The sequence below is a fragment of the Panthera leo genome, chromosome B1 (assembly GCF_018350215.1).
Source record: "Panthera leo isolate Ple1 chromosome B1, P.leo_Ple1_pat1.1, whole genome shotgun sequence".
In the NCBI taxonomy this organism is placed as follows: domain Eukaryota; kingdom Metazoa; phylum Chordata; class Mammalia; order Carnivora; family Felidae; genus Panthera; species Panthera leo.
The window spans coordinates 132811287-132835736 of NC_056682.1; the positions used below are offsets into that span (position 1 = coordinate 132811287).

General features: G+C 38.2%; 1 long non-coding RNA gene across 1 annotated transcript in view; it reads left to right on the top strand.

The window, feature by feature from the left end:
* Positions 1 to 22749, top strand: part of LOC122217078 — a 57822-nt gene extending 35073 nt beyond the window's left edge. Inside the window, exons 2-3 of the long non-coding RNA XR_006201282.1 lie at positions 16512 to 16674; positions 22700 to 22749. This is a non-coding gene — a long non-coding RNA (uncharacterized LOC122217078). The remainder of the gene's footprint in view (positions 1 to 16511; positions 16675 to 22699) is intronic.
* The last annotated feature ends 1701 nt before the right edge of the window (positions 22750 to 24450 follow it).

Consider the following 24450-nt stretch of genomic DNA (forward strand, 5'->3'; position numbering starts at 1 on the left):
TGCCTCTTGGATTTCACTGCCTTTTTCCTTCCCCAGATCCAGGAAGTTCCCAGCTATGATTTCTTCAAGTACACCTTCAGCACCTTTCCCTCTCTCTTCCTCCTCTGGAATACCAATTATGTGTAGATTATTTCTCTTTAGTGCCTCACTTAGTTCTCTAATTTTCCCCTCATACTCCTGGATTTTTTTATCTCTTTTTCTCAGCTTCCTCTTTTTCCATAATTTTATCTTCTAGTTCACCTATTCTCTCCTCTGCCTCTTCAATCTGAGCCGTGGTTGTCTCCATTTTATTTTGCAGCTCATTGATAGCATTTTTTAGCTCCTCCTGGCTATTCCTTAGTCCCTTGATCTCTGTAGCAATAGATTCTCTGCTGTCTTTTGTACTGTTTTCAAGCCCAGCGATTAATTTTATGACTATTATTCTAAATTCACCTTCTTTTATATTGTTTAAATCGTTTTTGATCAGTTCGTTAGCTATTGTTATTTCCTGGATGTTCTTTTGAGGGGAATTCTTCCATTTCGTCATTTTGGATAGTCCCTGGAGTGGTATGGAACTGCGGGGCACTTCCCCTGTGCTGTCTTCAATAACTTGTGTTGGTGGGTGGGGCCGCCGCAGTCAGACCTGATGTCTGCCCCCAGCCCACCGCTGGGGCCACAGTCAGACTGGTGTATGCCTTCTCTTCCCCTCTCCTAGGGGCAGGATTCACCATCTGGGCTACTTGCACAGTGCCAGGCTTGTGGTGCTGGGAATCTGGCATATTAGCTGGGGTGTATCGGCAAGGTGCACGGGGGCGGGAGGGGCAGGCTCAGCTTGCTTTTCCTTGGGAGATCCGCTTTGGGAGGGGCCCTGTGGCACCGGGAGGGAGTCAGACCCGCCAGAGGGATGGGTCCACAGAAGCACAGCGTTGGGTGTTTGAGTGGTGCAAGCAAGTTCCCTGGCAGGAACTGGTTCCCTTTGGGATTTTGGCTGGGGGATGGGCGAGGGAGATGGCCCTGGCGAGCACCTTTGTTCCCCACCAAGCTGAGCTCTGTCGTCCGGGGCTTAACAACTCTCCCTCCCATTGTCCTCCAGCCCTCCCGTTCTCCGAGGTGAGCTGTTATTTTATAACCTTCCAGATGTTAAGTCCCGCTTACTGTCTGAACACACTCCGTCTGGCCCCTCTACTTTTGCAAGCCAGACTCAGGGGCTCTGCTTGGCCAGCGGGCTGCCCCTCTGCCCCGGCTCCCTCCTGCCAGTCCGGGTAGCGCGCATCACCTCGCCACCCTTTCTACCCTCTTCCGTGGGCCTCTCGTCTGCACTTGGCTCCAGAGACCCCTTCTGCTAGTCTTCTGGCGGTTTTCTGGGTTATTTAGGCAGGTGTAGGTAGAATCTAAGTGATCAGCAGGACGTTTGGTGAGCCCAGCGTTCTCCTACCCGCCATCTTCCCAGGATCCTCAGGTCATTTACATTTAAAGTAATTATTGATAGGTTTGTACATATTGCTATTTTAAAAATTTGTTTTCTGGTTGTTTTGCAATTCTTTCTTGTTCCTTTCTTCTCTTGTTCTCTTTCTTTGTGATCAGTAGGTATCTATAGTGTTCTATTTGTCTTTCTCTTTATTTTTTGTGGGTCTACCATGAGTTTGGTTTTGTGGTTACCATGAGGTTCTATATAACATCCTAAGTAAAAAAGCAGTCCATATTAATTTGATGGTCATTTAAATTCAAACACATTCTAAAAACAAACAAAACAACAACAAAATTTTAAAAAGATTTTTTTCTTTTTCTTTCCCCCTTCTCTTCCCTTTTTACTCTCTTCTCCATATTTTATGTGTATGTTGTCATATTTTATTTTGTCTTTTTATTCACATTTTTTGTATAATTATGTCTAATTATGGCCATTTCTTTTCACCTAAAGAGATCTCATTAACATTCTTGTAAGGTTGCTTTAGTGGTGATACACTCCTTTATCTTTTGTTTGTCTGGGAAACTCTTTATCTCTCCTTCAAATCTGAATGATAACCTTGCTGGGTAGAATATTCTTGGTTGTAAATTTTTCCTTTCAACACTTTAAATATATCATGCCACTCCCTTCTGGCTTGCAAAATTTCTGCTAAAAAATCATCTGATAGCCTTATAGGTTTTCTCTTGTAGGTAATTTTTGTTTCTCTCTTGCTGCTTTTAGGATTCTCTATCTTTAACCTTCAGCATTTTGAATATTATATGCCATGATTTGGCCTTGAGTTCCTTTTGTTTCGGACTTTCTGTGCTTCTTAGATTTGGATGTTTATTTCCCTTCTTAGGTAAGGGAAATTTTCAGGTATTATTTCTTGAAATAATTTTTCTTCTTTTTCTGGGACCCCTGTAATGTGAATGTTTGTTTGCTTAATGTTGTCCAAGAGATATTTTTTCCCATTAAAAAATTTTTTTCTCTTTTTGCTGTTCATCTTGTGTGCTTTCCATTACCCTGTCTTCCAGATCACTAATATGTTCTTCTGCATCCTCAACCTGTTGATTGCCTCTAGTGCATTATTTATTTTAGTTATTATAGTCTTTAGCTCTGATTGGTTCTTTTTAATATTTCCCATCTCTATTTTTAATGTTTATTTATTTTTGAGAGAGAGCAAGACACAGACCATGAGAAGGGGGAGGGGCAGAGAGAGGGAGACACAGAATCTGAAGTAGGCTCCAGGCTCTGAGTTGTCAGCACAGAGCCCGATGTGGGGCTTGAACCCACAAACTATGAGACGAAGTCAGGCGCTCAACTGACTGAGTCACCCAGGTGCCCCTTTTCTATCTCTTTATTAAAGGTCTCACTGAGTTCTCCCATTCTTTTCTCCAGCCCAGTGAGTATGTTTACAATCATTACTTTAAATTCTTTACCAGGCATATTGCTTATCTCTATTTCATTTCATTCTTTTACTGAGGCTTTTTTTCTTATTCTTTATTTTGGCTCATAGTCTCCCCCCCCCCCCCCCCCCCCCCCCCCCGCCATTTTGCTTGATTTTCTGTTTGTTTCTATGGATTAGGCGAAACTGCCACTTCTCCTAAAGTTGAAGGAATGGTCATGTGTATGTTGACCTTTGTGCAGACTCTGAGTGCTTGGTGACTTGCTGGCTGGCTGGACCCTTGGTTATATATGCTAGTTACTCTTTTAAACCATAGCTTTTTACAGGAATAATAATAAAGAAAAAAATGATGAAAGAAATGAAAAAGAAAAAGGAGAAGAAAAAAGAAAAACAAAACTAAAAGAAAAAAATAAAAACAAGAAAAATTTTAAAAAGTAAAAAAATAAAACAGTAAAAATTTAAACATATATACACACACAAAACCACATATTATTTTTTGTACCACAGCACCACAAGGCAGCTGATATGGGCTCATGGACCCTAAGCTCACTGAGGTCACAAGCTTATGATGAGCCAGACCTTGGTCTGGTCTTGATTTGGTCTGGGCTTTTAAGGTGGGAAGAGAGGAAACATTTCCTACAGTTCGTTGACTCTGTTAAACTGTGGCTTTTTTTTCTGTGCTTCAATGAGACCAAGACTGGTGTGGACCTCAGGATCCTGAGCTTGCTAAGGTCACAAGCTCCCTGTGATGATCTGATTCACCAGTTATGGTGTCTGGACCCTCCCTCCATGGCACCCAAACCCACCCATTATGGCAGCCAGACCCTGCTTCAGTCTGGGCTTTTGAAGTAGAGGGAAAGCATTCCTCTGCACTTTTAAACTGTGTTGGTTTTGTGTGTGTGTGCCCCAGTGCATGTAGAGCTGGTGTGGGCTTATGGACCCTGGGCTCACTGAAGTCGTGAGCTCCCTGCAACAGCCAGATGCTGGACTGGCCTGTTATGGTGTCTGGACCCTGCTCCATTCTGGGCTGTTAAATTTTTTTATGTTTATTGGGGCACCTGAGTGGCTCAGTTGGTTAAGCGTCTGACTTTGACTCAGGTCAGGATCTCATGGTTTGTGAGTTTGAGCCCCATGTCAGGCTCTGTACTGATGGCTCAGAGCCTGGAGCCTGCTTTGGATTCTGTGTCTCCTCTCTCTGCCCCTCCCCCCCAACCCCACCCCCCTCCCATCTCTCTCTGTCTCTCTCTGTCTCTCTCTCTTTCTCAAAATAAATAAACATAAAATTCTTTAAAAATTTTTTTTAAAGTTTATTTATTTATTTTGAGAGAGAGAGACAGAGAGCAAGCAGGGAGGGGCAGAGAGAGAAATATCAAGCAGGCTTCATGCTTGCAGTGCAGAGCCGAATGCAGGGCTCAAACTCATGAACTGTGAGGTCATGACCTAAGCCAAAACCAAGAGTGGGACGATTAACTGACTGAGTCACCCAGGTGCCCCAGGCTTTTAAAGTGGGGTAGGAACATAAACCATGTCATTCTTTAGTGCCCGTAACCTGCAGCCCTTTCCTGTAGGTCCTCCACTATTTGGCAGAGTTCTAGGGTTGTCTCTTTTATATGCCAGTTGCTCTTTTAAACCATGGGTTTTTTCTTGCCCAAGGACAGAGGGATCTGTTCTCGGTCCCTCAGTACCATCCTTCCCCACTACCATTTGAAGCATTAGAGATGGGGGTTCTTTTTGTTACCATGCCTCTGCGTCTCTTGGTGTTCTGTTGCCTTTCTTTGTCTTTGGTTGTTCAGTAGCTGTTCAATCAGCCCTCAGTTCTTTTTTTAGAAGGAATTGTTCTATTAATAGGTGTAATCTGGTATTTTCTGTGGAGAAGGGGAGTTTAGAGTCTTCCTACATCACCATCTTAGCTTATAATGTTGCAATGGTTGAACTATGCTCTACTTAGTTTTATTCTTTCACTCATTCACTCATCCTTTCACCCAACAATAATTCAGTGAATTGCTAGTATGTTAATGGCAACTTGGAAAGCTCCTTGAGAATTACAAAGAAGTGTGTAACATATCTTTGCCTATGAGAACTGCAAATTGGTTAATCAACTTGCTTGGAAATATGCCAGAAATGTGTACCTAGTACACTTTCTGCATAGAACTGGACTTGGACAGAGGAGAAAAATCAATGATATTCAATACCTTGGACTATGAGGTTTGCAAGTTACTGCAAACCTCAGGATCTGAATATATGTGGAACATGAGTTTTTAAAAAAAGAATTCCTGGAATAGTCTTTTCTAGTATTAGCAAAAGGGTCTTTATTTTTGGATTATTTTATTTTTTGTTACTTTCACAGCCCCACGGATAAGGATAAGAGTGAGAGTGGAGTTGAAAATGTACCAGCTCCACAGCACAGTGTGTTTGCTTTTTAGAATAGGGAAGAATCAAGTTCATTAGTGCCCCATCGTTGATAGCACCAGACCCCTCCCACCCCCTCCAGTCCCCTCTACACCCAGCCATACAATAGTTAGACACACTATCCAACTCCTCTGCATACACCTGAAATTGCGCAGAGGAAAAAACCTGATGACATTTGGTATTTCAGGCTGAAAGGTTGACAAGGTACTGGAGGTCTCTTAGGACCTAGTGTACTTAGAAAATAAAAGAAGAAGGAAGGCTAAGCTTGCAGGATACCCTCAGTGTGGGAAGCAAAATGTTGACTCCTGTGACCTTTGTCCCCTGGTGTTACACACATGAATATATTACCTTACATGGCAAAAGGGACTGTATGTATAATTGAGGTTATGAATCAGTTGACTTTAAAATAGGGAGATTATCTTGGATGACTTGGGTGGGCCCAAGGCAACCACGGAGACCTTGAAAGCAGAAGACATGGAGAGAGATTTAAAGCAAGAGAAGCATTTGATGCACCATTGCTGACTTGAAGTTGAAGGCAGCCACCAAGGCAAGGAAGTCAGAACCTCAGTCTTACACCTGCAAGCAACTGACTTCTGCCAACAACCTGAATGAGTTTGAAAGTTATAATTCCTCAGAACCTTCAGAAAAGCATGCATTCCTGCCAACACCTTGATTTTGGCTTGTAACACACTAAGCAGAGAATTCAGCCATGGCCATAGAACTTGAGATAAAAACTGGGTGTTATTTTAAGCCATTAAGTTTGTGATATTTGTTATACAATAGAAAACTAATACACTAGATACTGAGGTTGTCATCTTATGTGATAAAAGATAATGACATAGTTAGACTAAAGGCCTAAAAACATAATCATGTCTTACTCCTACTGCTTAAAACTTTATCAGAATCCAGAAAATGCTGTGGTTCACTGATGCATTCCCTTCCTGCACACACACATTTTCTAGGTATTCATGCATCTAGAGTGAGACCATAGGACTGAATGCTGATCAAAGGAATGTGGGCGAAACAGGCAAATGCTCTTCCATGCCCATGCAATCTTTTGTTTTCTTTCCTCCTGTCTATACATGCTGAAAGCAAAGGAATCTGTGATAGCAGAGCCAGAACATACAGGGACTGACCTAAGTTGGCAAACTTAAAATTAACTCTCTATTGTCACCAGTATTTCAAATAAGGAAGGATATTTTTAACACTGAATAGAAGGGATGTACTCTCATTAAAAGATGACAGTCTTTCTTAAGAGAGAACCATGGGCAACTCTACATGACATATATATATATATATATATATATATATATATATATATATATATATATATATATATATATCACACTGTCTTTCCTTTTCCTTTCATTTTATAATATTGAAAACTTTGTCAGGAATAACACTAACCTGAAGGCAAGTCCTGGGGAAACACTGTACTAGGTAGAAACCTCACATGACATTTATGGTATGGGGACAGCAGAGCTCCTACACATTTCGCCAAGGTTAGATTTCACGAAGACAAAAAAAAGAAGCATAAGGTTCAGAGCCCTCACCTGTACAACCCCTTCCAGAACCCTGACCATATTTACATGGTCAGATGATTTCATAAAATCTGAAAAAGTAAGAAATTTTAACCACAATCCATAAATACTTCTATCTCTTTCCACGGCAGCTTCTCCTTATGTCCACTGATGCAGGCACTTTTCAAATCTAAAGTGAAATGTGAAATGGAGATGCATTCAGTTTGAGTTAAGTGGGATATATTTATGTGGTTTACAGTCATTTCCATATATAGTAAAGTTATTGCTAGCTGTCCCATTGTAGAAATGGCTTCCAGGAATACCCCTACCACCTTCTGTGCCAACTCACCCAGCATCATGAACAGAGCCAGTTTAAGAAATGAGCCTCTCATATTGCATTTGGCACCGGAAGCATCTGGGTTGTCAGTGAGAACCAGAACTAAAATGTATGGAGGCAAAAGTTAGTTTTGAACACCAGACATGCAAAATGGTAGTGGAGGATTCCGTTATCATGTATATCTTGCAACACCAGACATGCAAAATGGTAGTGGAGGATTCCATTATCATGTATATCTTGTCAAAACGGAAGCTCTTGCCTGTCAAAATTATATACTCAGTGATGCAGCATGTAGACCTGCTAAAACACCATACATTATTTTTTTCTTTTTTATGAAAATGGCATACTTGATAAAGCTCAATTTCAATCTGGCAAAAAGTTTAGTTTTTTAAAAACAATATGAAATTGTAAACTCCTGATTTAGTTTTATATAAAGTGTAGCTTCTTTTGTAATTTAAGTTTATTTAATAAATTTTAAAAGGTTAAATAAAAACTAGTGGATTTTAAATGAAAAGCAGTAAAGATGAGAATGAAATAAATTAAAATTAGTTTGGTGTTGAGAAGGAAATTGTAAAATCTTTTTTAGAATATACCAAAAGCAATAATTAATTAAAGGAAAGTAATAAATTTCAAATAGTAGTAATATGTAGTTGCCTAGATTGTTTGAAAAATCTAAATAATGAAGAGATGTGAATCATTGGAAAATGTTTTCAATTTTCTTTTTCCTGATTTGACATCTACAAAGATAATGACAACAAATCAATATAATGAAGACATAGACACCAAACCAGTTAATGTATCACCAATTCAAAGTATTAACAATCAATCACTGCACAGGAAAAAATATAATGTACTGAAATCTTTCAGCTCATAAATGAAAGAAAGTTGAGAGATATTTCCTCAAATTTCACAATGTTACAGGCAGAATTGTAGTCCCTCAACATTCATATATTGAGTCCCTAATCCCCAGTGCCTCGGAATGTGACTATATTTGGACATAGGGCCTTTGATGAGGTAATTAAGTTGAAATGGAGTCATTAGGGTGGGCCCTAATCCAGTATGACTGGTGCCCTTATAAGAAGACAGTATGCAAACAACAAAGAGGGGCAACCACATGAGCACACAGAGAGAAGGAGGCCATCTCTGAGCCAAGGAGAGAGGTCTCAGAAACAACCAAACCTACCAACACCTTGATCTTGGACTTCTACCTCAGAATTGTGTGAAAACATATTGTTGTTTTTGTTATGTGGTATTTTGCTATGGCAGCCCTAGCAAATTAATACAACAATCTAACAGTTTTATATGACATTTTTCAATAACAAGTTGCAAAGCTGGAAGAAACTTTTCTCAGCTATCATCAATAAAAAATAAACTTGGGCACCTGGGTGGCTCAGTTACTTAAGCATCAGACTTTGGCTCAGGTCATGACCTCACAGTTTATGGGTTCTAGCCCTGCATCTGGCTCTGTGCTGACAGCTCAGAGCTGGAGCCTGCTTCAGATTCTGTGTCTCCCTCTCTCTCTGCCTCTCCTCTGCTTGTGTTCGTTCTCTCTCTCTCTCTCTCTCTCTCTCTCTCTCTCAAAAATAAACATTAAAAAAAATTTTAATAAATAATAAACTTCAGTCCAACAATATTGAAGGAAAGGCCAAACAGTTGTTTTATTCTCTCTAAACATAAGTTATAGTATGAATCTAATAAATATAATGTAGAAAGTACTAAAGAGGCTATGTAATGCAGTTAATTAGTAAAAATATTTTTATGGATTTGTTTATGTTCATGAGATTTGTCAGCCTTTTAAAATTTGTAATATATTGGGGCAACTGGGTGGTTCAGTCAGTTAAGTGTCTGACTCTTTTGTTGTTTGTTTAATATTTATTTTGGGGAGAGCATAAGAGGGGGGAGGGCAGAGAGAGGGGGACAGAGGATCAGAAGCGGACTTTGCACAGACAGGCTGACATCAGCGAGCCTGATGTGGTGCCTGAACTCAAGAATGGTGAGATCATGACCTGAGGCAAAGTCAGATGCTCAACTGACTGAGCCATCCAGGCATCCCAAGTGTCTGACTCTTGATTTTGGCTCAGGCGATGATTTCATGGTTCATGAGATCAAGCCCCTCATCATACTCCACGCTGACAGCCTGGATCCTGCTTGGGATTCTCTCTCTCCCTTTCTCTATGCCGCTACCCCACTCATATGCATGCATTCTCTCTCTCTCTTCCTCTCTCTCTCTCTCTGTCTCAAAATAAATGAATAAACTTTAAAAAAATAAAATTTGTAGTATAACTTGAAGTCGGGAATTGTGATGCCTCCAGCTTTGCTTTTCTTTTTCAATATTGCTTTGGCTATTTGGGGTCTTTTGTGGTTCCATACAAATTTTAGGATTGTTTGTTCTAGCTCTGTGAAAAATGCTTGTGGTATTTTGATAGGGATTGCATTAAATGTGTAGATTGCTTTGGGTATTATAGGCATTTTAACAATATTTGTTCTTCCAATCCATGAGCATGGAGTGTTTTTTTCATTTATTTGTGGCATCTTCAGTTTCTTTCATCAGTGTTTTATAGTTTTCAGAGGACAGGTCTTTCACCTCTTTAGGTTTATTCCTAGGTATCTTATTAGTTTTGGTGGAGTTGTAAGTGGGATTGATTCCTTGATTTCTCTTTCTGCTACTTCATTAGTGGTGTATAGAAATGCAACATATTTCTATACTTTGATTTTGCATGTAGTGATTTTACTGAATTTATGTATCAGGTCTAGCAATTTTTTGGTGGAGACTTTTGAGTTATCTATATAGAGTATCATGTTATCTACAAATAGTGAAACTTTGATTTCTTCCTTGCTGATTTGGATGCCTTTTAATTCTTTTAGTTGTCTGATTGCTGAGGCTAAGACTTCCAGTACTATGTATGTTAAATAATAGAGGTGAGAGTGAAAATACTTGTCTCATTCCTGACCATAGAGGAAAAGCTTGCAGTCTCTCCCCATTGAAGATGATATTGGCTATGGATTTTTTGTATATGGCCTTTATGATGTTAAGGTATGTTCCCTCTATCCCTCCTTTTTGAGGGTTTTTATCATTAATGAATGTTGTGCTTTGTCAAATGCTTTCTCTCCATCTATTGAGAGGATTATACGGTTCTTATCATTTCTTTTATTAATGTGGTGTATCACATTGATTGATTTGCGAATATTGAACTACCCATGTAGCCCAGGGATAAATCCCTCTTGATCATAGTGAATGATTCTTCTAATGTACTTTTGGATATGATTTGCTAGTATTTTGTTGAGAATTTTTGCTTCTATGTTCATTAGGGATATTGGCCTATAGTTCTGTTTTTTAGTGGAGTCCTTTGTCCGGTTTTGAAATCAGGGTAATGACGGCCTCAGAGAATAAGTTCGGAAGTTTTCCTTCCATTTGTATTTTTAGGATAGTTTGAGAAAAATAGGTATTAATTCTTCTTTAAATGTAGTAGAATTCCCCTGGGAAGCCATCTGACCCTGGCCTTTTGTTTATTGGGAGATTTTTGATTACTGATTCCATTTATTTGCTGCTTATGAGTCTGTTCAAGTTTTCTATTTCTTCCTGTTTCAGTTTTGGTAGTTTATATATTTCTAGGAATTTATCCATTTCTTCCAAATTGTTCAATTTGTTGGCAGATAATTTTTCATAATATTCTCTTATACAGTAAAACCTTGATTTGTGAGCATAGTTCAATCTGGAAATATACTTGTAATCCAAAGCACTCATATATCAAAGCGAATTTCAAGAACTATTGGCTCAGTTGTGATCATGTCATGTTTGGCATCATGTGCTATTTGTATTGCAAGACATGGCTCATTTATCAAGTTAAAATTTATTAGAAATATTCATCTTGTGAAACACTCACAGAACAAGTTACTCACAATCCAAGGTTTTACTGTAATTGTATTTCTGTGGTACTGGGTGTTATTTCCCTGCTCTCATTTGTGATTTTTATTTAGTTGGGCCCTTTTCCTTTTCTCTTTGATAAGTCTGGCTAGGGTTTTGTCAATTTTATTAATTATGAAAAGAGACCAAGTGTTCACTGACTGATGAATGGATAAGAAGATTTGGTATATATATGCAATGGAATATTACTCAGCTATCAAAAAGAATGGAATCTTGCCATTTACAATGACATGGATGGAGCTAGAGAGTATGATACTAAGCCAAATAAGTCCAGTAGAGAAAGACAGATACCATATAATTTCACTCATACGTGGAATTTAAGAAATAAAACAGGTGAACATAGGGGGGAAAAAAGAAACCAAGAAACAAACTCCTAAATACAGAAACAAACTGACGGTTGCTGGAGGGGAGGTGGATGGGGAGATAGGTTAAATGGGTGATGGGTATTAAGGAGTGTACTTGTTGTGATGAGACTGGGTGATGTATGGAAGTGATGAATCACTAAATTTTACACCTGAAATTAATATTGCACTGTATGTTAACTGGAATTTAAATAAAAACTTAATAAATAGATAAAATACTATTTGTAATTTATTGTGCTTTATTTTGTCATTCTACATAAATGTTTATTTTCCTACTTAATTTGTACTGTTTCTTAAAAAGGACTCCAAAATTGTACAACCTTCATGCTCCACCAAACCTGGATCTACCCCTGCAGTTCACTGATCTCACTTCTTAGTGACAAGTGAACTCATTCTTGTCACTCCCCCAGTCCAACTGTACTCCCAAATCTGTCAAGTGAAAAGTTTCAGAAACTTCCCTCTTAATTCCCTGGCTATTCTGATTTAATAAGTCCTATGTGAGACCTGGGTATTCATACTTTTGCAGTTTTACAAGTAGTTCTGACGTATGGTCCAGGTTCTGAAAGCCACAGTCCCGCGATGCCTGGGATGCCACGCTTTGGGACACTTGACTTACAAATGGTGGGTCATCACTCATTATGGGTTGTGAAATCAATTCCGTGGGCCCCAATCAGCATTGTTTTAACAGAATGGAATTAAGTTAGCATGCATCACAGGGTTAGTGGTTTTTGCCAAATTTTTGTTTTGTTTCAAAATGAAATAAAATCTACAAGATCTACATTGCCTTGGGGGACCCAATTCTTAATGTCTTGGTGATTAGAATTTTCATAGCTTCGATGTCAGGGATACTAGAGACTGTTAATGACGAAAGAGAACTACCTGGATTTAACTAATTGTAAACAGCCTATCTTATTTATGTCCTTAAGGATAACTCTGTTACAAGACTTACAGGGAAAACTTCAGAATAGAGAAATTATCAGCTCACAGAACTTTTTTTTTTTAATATAGGGATTGTAGGGGGTGGGGTGTGTGTGAACACATGCTTTGAAATCCTGGAAATACTAAAATAGCTGTAGAAAGAGGAAAAGCAACTTGAGATATTTTTTTTAAAAAAATTATTGTTTTACTATGGAATGTGGTAAGGAAAGGAAATAGGAGTTTGGAAAAGTTTCATTCCATGCTAGCAAAAGTTTCTATCTGTGTACCTAAGAAGTAAGTAATAACCATAGACGAAAGAACATGGTATGAAAGCAAACTATATGACATTTGTAGGGCACGAAGACTGAGTTCTTTTTACTAAAAATAAGATGCTTAAGTTATGCTGTCTGGCAAAACCTACTGAGTGTTTGTAATGTTCTAGTACCTGGATATCTTTGCTTCCTGGAGCCCTAAAAATAAAAGGACATATTCTATGTGGCATTTAGATTTAGTCCTTAACTAACCCGGGACTTAGGTTTTCACTAAGAACCTGCTGCACTTTAATTTGGGCAGCAATGATTCATCTTTTCTTCTAGCATTCATGAGCTGATCATCATAAACTTGGAAGATCTTGAAAATTAAAGGTAGTGTTTTTTTGAAGCATTTTAACAAGAAAGTTTAAAATGATGAATCAATAGGAACTACACTTTCCTATGAGAAAAAGTATTTCATGTGTTTTAGTTTGATTCCTGTTGAGTGATGTTAGGACATTTTTCTATTAAATATATTGGTATTTACTGAAGATAGTATTGTAAGTGAATTGAAGCCATGGGCTCAGGAGTCAGACAACCTTGGTGGCGAAACTACTGTACTTAGTTGCATGAGCATTTGTAAGTAGGGATACTAATGCATGTAACTCATGCGGATATTGTGAACATTAAATGAAATAATACATACAATGTGCTTAAGATGATTCTTGGCATGTGGTAAACATTCAGTAAATTAAACACACACAGAGAAAGATCAAAGAAGAGACTTTTAATTCAACATTCATCTAACTGTTTTGTCCAGTTTCAGTTCCAATATATTGGAAACAAGCAATGTCAGGAAAAATGGAGCTGTTATTAAAGAGGAACAAAAATTGATTTTTAAAAAAGACTCTAACGGAGTGATTTTCAAATTAAGGCATTGAGGATTCTCACGTTTCATTTAACAACACTATTGTTTTTAAACAAATTCTGGGTTTTTTAAATTAAATATGTTGTCAATAAAAATTTTATTTATTACTTTGTTACAATTGTATAACCTGAGATTATTTGGGCTACCCTGGGATGACCAAACTAGGAAGCACAGTTGTATGTAAGAAATGTTGACCAACAGAGGTAGGAGGGATTGGAGGAGGGGATTGTCAGGAATCAGAGGTACTTGGAAAACTTCTGTAGAGAGGCAGGGTATAAAATAGGGAGGAAAATATAGGTACATGTTAGAAATTATGAATGTTCTCATTTTCATGCTGCATGGTGCATATACAGGTATTTATTTAATAAACAAATATGTAAGTAAACAAAAAAATAAATAAAGTCCAGGCCTGGACCAAGGTTGAGACTGTGTCATGGGCCAAGGATTATGATTAATCAAATTTTAAGCACCAAGTATTGGAAAGACAACAACTGGACTTTTGATTGTGTAGGTACATTGCTGATTGAATCAGTGTTGGAAACAAGAAGAGCTCTGGACCTGAGATGGGAGGAGGGACAAGATAAGGCCTAAAAGGTCAAGGGAAAGGAGGCCTAAGAAGGTCACAAACATGGCCTAAGGAGAAAGGCTTGCGAGAAATTCCCTGTTGAGAATGGTCTGGGAGCTAGGAAAAAAGAGATGTGTAGGGTTTCATTTTAAATTGTTTTCCCATTCTGAGATCTGATTTAAGTAACCTCCATTATCCAAAGCTCACAGTAAAAGTCTGCTATGTAGATTAAATAAATAAATAAATATCATTAATAATAATAAAGTTTTCAATCATTCATTCATCACACACATATTTATTGAGTTCCTTCTGCATGTGGAATAGCACTTAGGGATGTAGGAACAAATAGAACGGACCATGTCTCTGTCCCCATGAAATTAATATATAATTTTCCAGATGATGATAAATTCTAGGGCAAAAAATGAGATAGAGTAAAGGAGAGGGAGAGCCAGGAGTGGAGGTGAAATATATTAGTGGTACTTGAGTGAATGAAGAGAAAGTAAGCACAGAGGGCTACTCACACAGTAGAGTGAGAATACAAGTGAGTGGGGATCCAGAATTCTGCAGAAGCAGGAAACTTCAGTAACAAATGTGTGGAAGAACATTAATCTCTTTTACAGCAAATCACAGGATCATTGGAGAAGGTTCTGGATTTCCCATTGTATGCGGAATGTGACTTAGATCACTTCGTTTGTAAATTAAAGAAAAAGTTAATTCCAAAGGTTGGAGAACTTGGGAATGCTTCCATTATACTTCCAACACTTCAACTATTAAGTTGTTTCTCTAAATTCTTTTGTATCAGTGGTTCTTGCTTTAGAGGAGCAGTACATGGGGAGCATGGGCATTTCTACTTTTTTCCAACATGGGGCTCAAACCCACAAAACCGTGAGATCATGACCTGAGCCAAGATCAAGTGTAGGCCGCTCAACCAACTGAGCCACCTGGGTGCCCCACGAATCTCCAATTTTAAAAGATAATGCCAGATTATTTTCCAAAGTAGTTCATCCAATTTGTACTCCCACCAGCAAAGTATAAGCCAGTCTACTTATCCACATCATCTTCAGTGTTTGATTATATTAGACTTCTTCAGTTAACTAATTGGGTTTTAAATGGTATCTCATTGTGGTCTTCTTATTACCTTATAGATATCTTGTATATATTCTTGCTATCAGTTCTTTGCCAAGGTGTTACAAATATTTTGTCTTCATTTATCTTTTTGCTTTCTTAAGGATACCTTTTCATGTCAGAAGTCTTTAGTTTAATATGTCAAATTTATTGTATGATAGAAATTAGGTATCATAAATGTTTAAGTGATACCCTTGAAACATAGTGATAAGGGAAATCACCCAGTAGGCAGAGCTTCAGGGCTGTATACCTAATTATCCATTTTGTGTGAAGAAAGAAACCACCAAAGGTCAGAATATACATGGACTCTTGGATAGTAGCAGATGCTTGGCCAGCTGGTCAGGCACTATGCTCATTTCCTAGAGCTGCCATGCAGATTAAACAGCTTAAATTTATTCCCTCATAGTTCAAGGAAGCCCGAAATCTGAAATCAAGGTGTTAGTAGGGTTAGTTCTTCTGGAGGCTCTAAGGACAAAACCATACCAAGCCTCTCTCCTAGCTTCCAGTAATCACCAGCCATCCTTGGCATTCCTTGGCTTGTAGACTCATCATTCCAATCATTGTCAATAATGCCTTCTTCTCCATGCACCTCTCAGTGTCCTCCCTTCTTCTTATAAGAGCCCCAGTCATTGGACTTCGGGCCCACTCTAAATCTGGTATGATTTTATCTGAAGATTTTTAACTAATTATATTTACAAAGATGCTAATTCCAAGGAAGGTCACAATCTGAGTTTCCAGGTAGGCATGAATTTGGGGGAAACACTTAAACCCACTATATGGGCCTATAAGGAGAAAGACTGGAATATCAGGAAAAAGGAAACCTGGTAAGTAGGCAGATAGTTGAACATTAGAGAATGAGCACGAAGTATAAAGAGCCTGAAAACATGTAACACCTACCCAAGATCAACCAACATGGAAGGGGTACCAAACAGCCAGGTAGACAAAAATGACTCAGCCAGGTGACATTATTCATCCTCTCATCAGCCACCCATTGCTAGCACAATGGGAAAATGGATGAAATAGCTTTGTCTCAGGGAGAGAGACTATGCATATGCCCAATATATGCTCCTGTTCACCATGGCTAATTTATTGCACCTGCCAAATGTATAACCTGCAAGCAAGAGAGACCAATTCTGTGTACCACATATAGTATCACACTCTTCTGTATCTTGTTTTCCTCACTCAACAATAATTGAATTATTGTGGGAATTGCAGAAAATCATTTGTATTAGCTGGAAATTCATTATTTTTAGTGGCCATGTAATACTCCATGGCATTCCAAAACTTTTCCTGCTATGGCTTCCTTTCACATACAACACCCTATCAAATTCCTCTTGCTGTAGGGAAATGGGACAAGTACCCACGGACAAGAGATGGTGAGGACACCTGAGAAGACCCTATGTGACCTGTCCCCTCCCACCCCCATCAAACAGCATGCTCCTGCTCCAGTTTCACAGTTTGCATCCAAATTTAACAGTTCAGAGAAGAGTTGAGTTTCTGCAGCTGGTAAGTTTAATTTTGGGAACTAATTATATTTTTTAAATCCATTTTTGGCCCCAAGCTAATAAAGCTACTATTCTCTTAAATGATGAAAGCAGAGAAAACTCTTTGAAGAACTTTCCAGGACACTTGGCAGTAAGATAATAGTGTTGAAAAAGTTAGCTGCAAAAACATTCTCAGAGTCAGAGTAAGTGGAGGAAGGTCAAAAGCAATTATCCAGTGTAGGTCCTTTTAAGGATCACTGTATACGTACAAGCCTCAAATTGATTTAGGAAGGGGAAACGGAGATGGTGAAAGAGAACATGTCTACCTTCCAGCTGCCAAAAAGTAGCAGCTGCTACAGGATGCCCTTACATGGAGTTTGTTTCCTGTTGTCCCCGAGTGAAGTCTGCCGGGACCAACTAAGGCAAGTGGTATTTGCCATTTCCTGGAAGACAACCACAAGGCCAACTCTATAATTACCCCAGAGGCCGTGTCTAAGCACTACAGCTGTAATCAGGCTTTGGTCACTGGGGTAAGAAACTTACTGGGGCTCTGGGTAGGTATGTTGGGCATGTAGAGTGAAGGGTCCAAACCACATCTGGTCAGATCCTACCAGGAAAGCTTTGCCTCTACAGGTGCCGCAAGAAACATCTCTGTATGAGGCAGCTGTCAGCCACCTCAAACTGCTCTGCTGTCCAAAATACCTGCATGAGGGCAACATTTCATGGGAGCAAATAAAGATTTTTTTGAATATTTAGAGGTGCAGTTTATATTGGCAACAAATCCTACGTTAGGCCAAGCTGAGTAGTTTTGTAGCCGTTCTTGTCTTGCCTAACTGGATCTCAGATTGAAAAATCACTGCTCTACCAGCTAACTGCCAGTTTTAAATGACTTCTAGGAAAAGTCCACCAACAATTTCATTTCCCTGAAATGCAACAAGCAGTATGTTAGCTCTGGTTAACGTCAGCATCTGTAATTTCATAACAAACAAACCAGGTCTCATACCATGTCTAAAATATGTGGCTATTTATAATAACTTCCCTTGGAAGCTATAACTCTTTGTTACCATAAATAATAATCAAAATGCCTTCTAAAGCATACCTACTTTTCTTGATTAAAAACTAAATTATTGTACATGATTTGATTTTGTCTCAAGAAATGTCTATAACTTTTTAGAAGTGGTTTTCAGACTGTATCCCAAGAACTGTGTCTACATAAGAAATCTTCCCATAGGTAAAGCAGTGTGGAGGTTCCTCAGAAAATTAAAAATAGACCTACCCTATGACCCAGCAATAGCACTGCTAGGAATTTACCCAAGGGATACAGGAGTACTGATGCATAGGGGCACTTGTACCCCAATGTTTATAGCAGCACTCTCAACAATAGCCAAATTATGGAAAGAGCCTAAATGTCCATCAACTGATGAATGGATGAAGAAATTGTGGTTTATATACACAATGGAATACTACGTGGCAATGAGAAAGAATGAAATATGGCCTTTTGTAGCAATGTGGATGGAACTGGAGAGTGTGATGCTAAGTGAAATAAGCCATACAGAGAAAGACAGATACCATATGGTTTCACTCTTATGTGGATCCTGAGAAACTTAACAGAAACCCATGGGGGAGGGGAAGGAAAAAAAAAAAAAGAGGTTAGAGTGGGAGAGAGCCAAAGCATAAGAGACTCTTAAAAACTGAGAAGAAACTGAGGGTTGATGGGGGGTGGGAGGGAGGGGAGGGTGGGGGATGGGTGTTGAGGAGGGCACCTTTTGGGATGAGCACTGGGTGTTGTATGGAAACCAATTTGACAATAAATTTCATATATTGGAAAAATAAATAAACATTAAAAAAATTAAAAAAAAAAAGAAATCTTCCCATAGGAATAAACAGATAAAAAGCAGAACTGTTCTGATTAAAGCAGTTTGACATTCTTGCTCCTCCTTGCATTACTTCCCATAAAATAAAATAAGTAGATTAAAAAGTAAACTGTAGTATTTGGTGAGTTAATATAATCAATTTAAATTTTTTTATTTGCAATAATTATAAATTGACAAGAAGTTGCAAAAATAGTATAGAGAGGTCCCATGAACCCTTTACCCAGCTTCTCCAAAACTAACATTTTGCTTAACTGTAGTACATTATCAAAACCAGGAATACTCTTCCTATAGAATTTACTCAAATTTCACTAGTTTTCACATACACTCCCATTGTATGGTTCTATGAAATATTATCAGCATATAGATTTAATCACCACTGAACTCCTTCACGATGCCTAGTCATACTTCCCTCTTCCCCCATCCCTAACCCCATTGATCTATTCTCCACTGATCTGATTCCTATAATTTTGCTATTTTAAGAGTGGAATCATATAGTAACTAATATTTTGAGTTAGGCTTTTTTCATTGAGCATAATGGCTTGAGATTTATCCAAGCTGATGTGTATATAAATAATATCTTTGTATTTCAGAATAGTACTCCATTGTATAGATTTACCTCAGTTTGTTTATTCATTCACCTTTTGAAGGACATCTGGGTTGTTTTTAATTAGGGCTATCACAGTTAAAGTTGCTAAAAAAAATTTGTATACAGATTTTTATGAGAGTAAGTTTTAATTTTCCTAGGATAAATGTCTAAGAGGGCAATTGCTAGATTGTTAAGTATATGTTTAATTCTCTAAGAAATTGCAAAACGTTCTCTGGAGTAATTGTCTGCCTTTGTATTTGACCAACTATGTGTGAAAGATCCAGTTTCTCTGTATTTTTGTCAGCATTTGGTGTTAAATCAGTATTTTCCCTCAGGCTACTTGGTGCGTAGTGGGGTAATCATTTATTTTTAAGATCAATATTACCTGTCTTTCCTTTGTCTGATTTAAAATTGAGTACTGTTTAAATTATTAAGAATAGTACTCCCCCAGAAATAAAATTAGCATAAAAATACATGTGATGGTACGAACTCAAGGATAGCTATTCCAGACTGAATCTAATGGATGAGATTAATGATCTGGTCCCAGATCTAAATATTCAGAAACTTTCATTTACTCATTGACTTAGAAGTAAAAAGATACATAGGCATTGAGCCATGTCAAAAAAACTTCTAAAAGATTTATCTGCAGGCTACAAAATTAGTTGTAACGATATCAGGCAAACCTGGCCTAGAGAGAGGGTACCCATTTCCTCTGGCATGGTGGGTCGATCCAAGAGCGCAAACCTCAGAGCAAATGTTTACAGAAGGAAAGGACAGGATGTGGATGTTCTTACAGGCATTTTTATTAAGCTATGCTAGCCTGATGAAAGGCTGCCTTCACTTTAGATATTCCCTGATGAATCATAATCACAGTATGTGAGATGAAATCATCCTTTGGCCATGACTGTGTGGAAGAAAAAGGTCTACTTTTAATCTCCTTTCTACCGCAGAGTCACTTACCTTTTTTTGGATTTCACACTGCAACATGAGCCTGCTTCTTTCAATTTCCATTAACATGCCAATTCCCAATTGTACTAATTTTCGGTTATTACATTTTACAATTGACTTCCTTACAGTCAACGGTATTATAATAGTGCTATATGGTGACAGAGGGTAGCTACACTTGTGGTGAGCATAACGTAATGTATAGAGTTGTCAAATCAGTATGCTGTATACCTGAAACTAATGTAGCATTTTGTGTCAAATATACTTTAATATTTATTGAATGTGTGTGTATATATATATGTGTGTGTGTGTATATATATATATACACATTTATATATATGTTTATATATAATTTATTTATATATATATATATAAATTAAAATACTGACTTCCTAAGGATGCTTAAACTCACTCTCATAGAGCAGTAAACTACCTCTAAATCAGAGGATAATTCTAAACTTGTAAACAATCAGTCACAACCTTAGCATGTAATTTTCTTTAAAGATTTTGTTAAACATAAAAGCAGTACATACAGTAAATGATTCAGGCTTGTAAGTCTTGAGCATGTCATTCCCTGATGTGATTGTATCAACTTCTTACTGGCATTTTAATATAGTTGTCTTTTATCCTAAATTTTAGGGTCTATTTTACTTTGGTGTCTGCATCTCTCTAATCCATGAACTGAATATGTTAAAACCCTAAATAAAGGCGATGTAGATAATAACATTAGCATTTGTTTGAATTCTAACCATACAAAAGAGTATCTAACCACAAACCCAAAGAGCACTGGTAATTGATACCATTGCAGACATAACTGTTATGAGAAAAAGACTTGGAGAGTGCTTTGAAGTTCAAAACTTAATGTAGTCTTTTAGATTTAAAATGATCTACCTGTGGGGCACCTGGGTGGCTCAGTCAGTTTAGCATCTGACTTCGACTCAGGTCATGATCTCGCCACCCATGGGTTTGAGCCCCACATCAGGCTCTGTGCTGACAGCTTAGAGCCAGGAGCTGCTTCAGATTCTATGTCTCCATCTCCCTGCCCTTCCCCAACTCGCACTCTCTTTCTCTCAAAAATAAATAAACATAATAAATTAAAAAAATAAAATAAAATGATCTACCTCAAAGACTGAGGTATTTCCTTTCTGAAAATGTTTTCATTACATTCAAGCAGTATGACATTGTCTTCCTTTATGATTGTGGTTGTGTAGAGTGCCATTTTTATTGAGTTATTTTGGCTGTATTAGTTACAGGCTAAGAGATCCTGAAGTCTAGCAGCTAATACAATATAGAAGTTTATCGCTGTCTCTCATGTGAAAGTTCAGAGATAAGACAATCCAATGTTGGGAGGGTATCTGTGCCATCCTCATTAAGAACCTTCCATCTCTGGATCTAAAGCAGATGCTCTAACACCCCCCATCATATGTACATCCCAGGTAGTGAGAGGAAATAAAGGAGAAGACATGTGTATTACTCGTTTCTTTTAAGGTGTAACCTGGAAGTGGTACATATCACTTCTATTGCCATTCTATTTCAAGAACTTAGTCACAAGGGCACAGCTAGCTACAAATAAATCTGGGAAATAGAGTCTCCAACTAAAAATCAGAGTGCCCAACTATGACTCAGGAATTTTAATATTAGAGAAAGACAAAACAGATATTCATAGAGAACTTTCTGCCTCTCCCAGAGTGACCAGTTATTCCTCAGTTACAGCCAGCTCCTTGTTCCTTCCATTATTTTCAAGGATGTCAAGTTCCAAATAAAATGAACCGGAAAACAGGGACTTTTGCCCTCAAAGATGCTGTTCAAATTATAATCCAAGGAACTCCACGCCTTCTAGAATCTAGAGTCTAGAATCTGAAGTGCATCCCCTTATTCCGGTATCTTGATAACATTCACCAATTTCTTTTGATAAATGCACTGCAGGGATAAACAAAGGAATATGGATAGGAAGGTGAGAGAAAATGTCTTCAAAATCTGTAAACCAAAGTCTCTATGAGAGTAAAAGTTTATGGGTTTTTTTCCAGCCTTCTCACATTGCTAATATGGTAGTAGCAGCATCAGCTGTGGTTGCAGTAACAGTAATAGTAGTGGTAGTAATTGTAGTGGTAAGAGTAATAACTGTTGCCTTTTATTGCACACTTGCTATGTGTCAGGTGTTTCAGAAGTTATTTTCCTAAACTGTTTTGTTGAATTCTCCTTGGCAGTAATTTTTCCCTTAAAAGTGAAGCTGAAGCAGAGTGATGTGAAGTATCTTGCCCCAAGTTGCAAGGCAAGAAAGTAGTAAAGCCAGGATTTTAATATAGGCAATCTGACTGCCTGTATTATACAGTATGCTTAAGAGATACCCTTTGCTCAGCCTTGCTGGACACTTTACATATATAGCACCTCATTTTATTCTCACAATAATCTCACAATACTATTAACAAATGGGAAAAACTGAGGATGAAGAGACTAAATAACTTTAGTCATAGCCATTTAAGTAATGGAATGAGATTTAGACCCAGGCAGTCTGATTCGTAATTCAGAGCTCATGCTCAGAGCTGTGCTCACTAGCAGAATCCTCATACTGGGGAAGAAAGTGTAAACTAACGTGACCTTTTAGTCTTCTAATAAACTTTCCATTTTGCCTTCTAATTCAGCTGGAGCACACTGGAATATCACATTAAAACAGCTTCCCAGGAGTGAGCAGGTGGGTTTGTAAAACTAGATTTGTTTTGTCTGATGAGTCATCTTTGTCTTGTGTCTGGTAAAAATGAAGTTGTTTTGTCTCACTGTGGCCCTGAGAGGTATTTAAGGTTATATCCAAAGATGTCTTGAGTTTGTCATCTTTGTCTGACTATAAAAATAAAACCAGATGGCGCGCTGCAGGTATCAGCATGCTGGTTGAGTGCATGGAGGTGGAAGGTATGAGAGGTCAAGTGAGTGACAGGAAGTTTCTTAGCCATACTATTGCAATGCCTTCCTCTCTCTCTCTCTCTCTCTCTCTCTCACACACACACACACACACTCTCACACACACACACACACACACACACACACACACACACACACACAACACTTAAATACACTGGAAACAGCTGCCTATGAGCACCTATATCCAAGAATTTTCCTATTCCTCAGATATCCATCAGCAAGGCCAACCCTAGAAAAAGATTGTAAAATACAATACACATTACCCCCTCTCCCCTACCTCTGTCTTCCTTCTGTCCTTGTTTTAGGGTGTCTACAAGCTGCCCTCTTGAGAGTTGCAACCTCCTCACAGAGACCCCTGCCATAACTAGAGCTCTCTGTCCCTGCTTATGTTTAACCAACCCATTCATTTATTCAATAAATATGTATGGAATGGCTACTATGAGCCAGACACTGTTCTAGGCTCTTGAGATATTTTGGGGAGCAAAACAGACAAAAATCCTTGCCCTTGAGAAATATTCTAACAGAGGCAAGTAGGAAATAAACAAGTCACATTATAAATGAGTACATTATTTAGTTTGTTAGTTTGTTATTAATACTGTGTAAAACCAGAGAAAAGTTGAGTAGGGAAGAAGGATCAACAAAGCTGAGGGGAGAAGGCAAAGGTGTGTTTTGAAATATGAAATATGAAATAGTGTGATCAGTGAGAAGAAAGTAGAGCAAAGACTTGAGTTTGGAAGAAAGCAAGTGGATAAACCAGGAAAGAACATTCCAGGCATAAGGAACAAGTACAAAGGTCCTGAGACAGAGAGTGTCTGAAGAGTTTGAGGAAGTGCAAGGAGGCAGAGTTCTAGAACAGAGTAAGTGAGTGAGGGGAGAGTAGGAGATGAGGTTAGCAAGATGGAGGCAGCCATATCCTCTAGACCTTATAAACCAATGCAAGGATTTTGGATATTAAATTGGGTGCAAATGGAAAATAAGTTACATTTTCTCTTAAATTTAATTGATATAGACAAAATATTTCTCCTCTTCTAAGAAAACATATAGAAACCTAAGAAATAACATAATGGGGTGGACCAGTGGCCTAGTCAACTCAATCTTCTACATCTAACATGTTTCCAACTTGCTGAGTAGAAGAGCCTTGTGTTATATCCTAATCACTAACCTCCCCTTAAAAATCTATTAGACATTTATGTAGAAGTGCACATAATATTCTTTTAGTTTCCATAAACTCTTGTGAGAAGATAATCTGTGTTGAAGATAGGGTGTTCTGACCCTTCAAGATTACCACTTGGGTCCTCCATTTACATAGCAGCCACTACCACTATGCCAGCCCTCTGTCACCATGAACCCAAGACTTTTATAAAATTAAAAAACAAACACAGTTTCTTCCAATAACAATTTAAGGATTTAGATGCCTTAGACATTAGGAACCTTGTTTAAAGCCACAATGTTCTCTTTTTAGCCCCAAATTAAAATA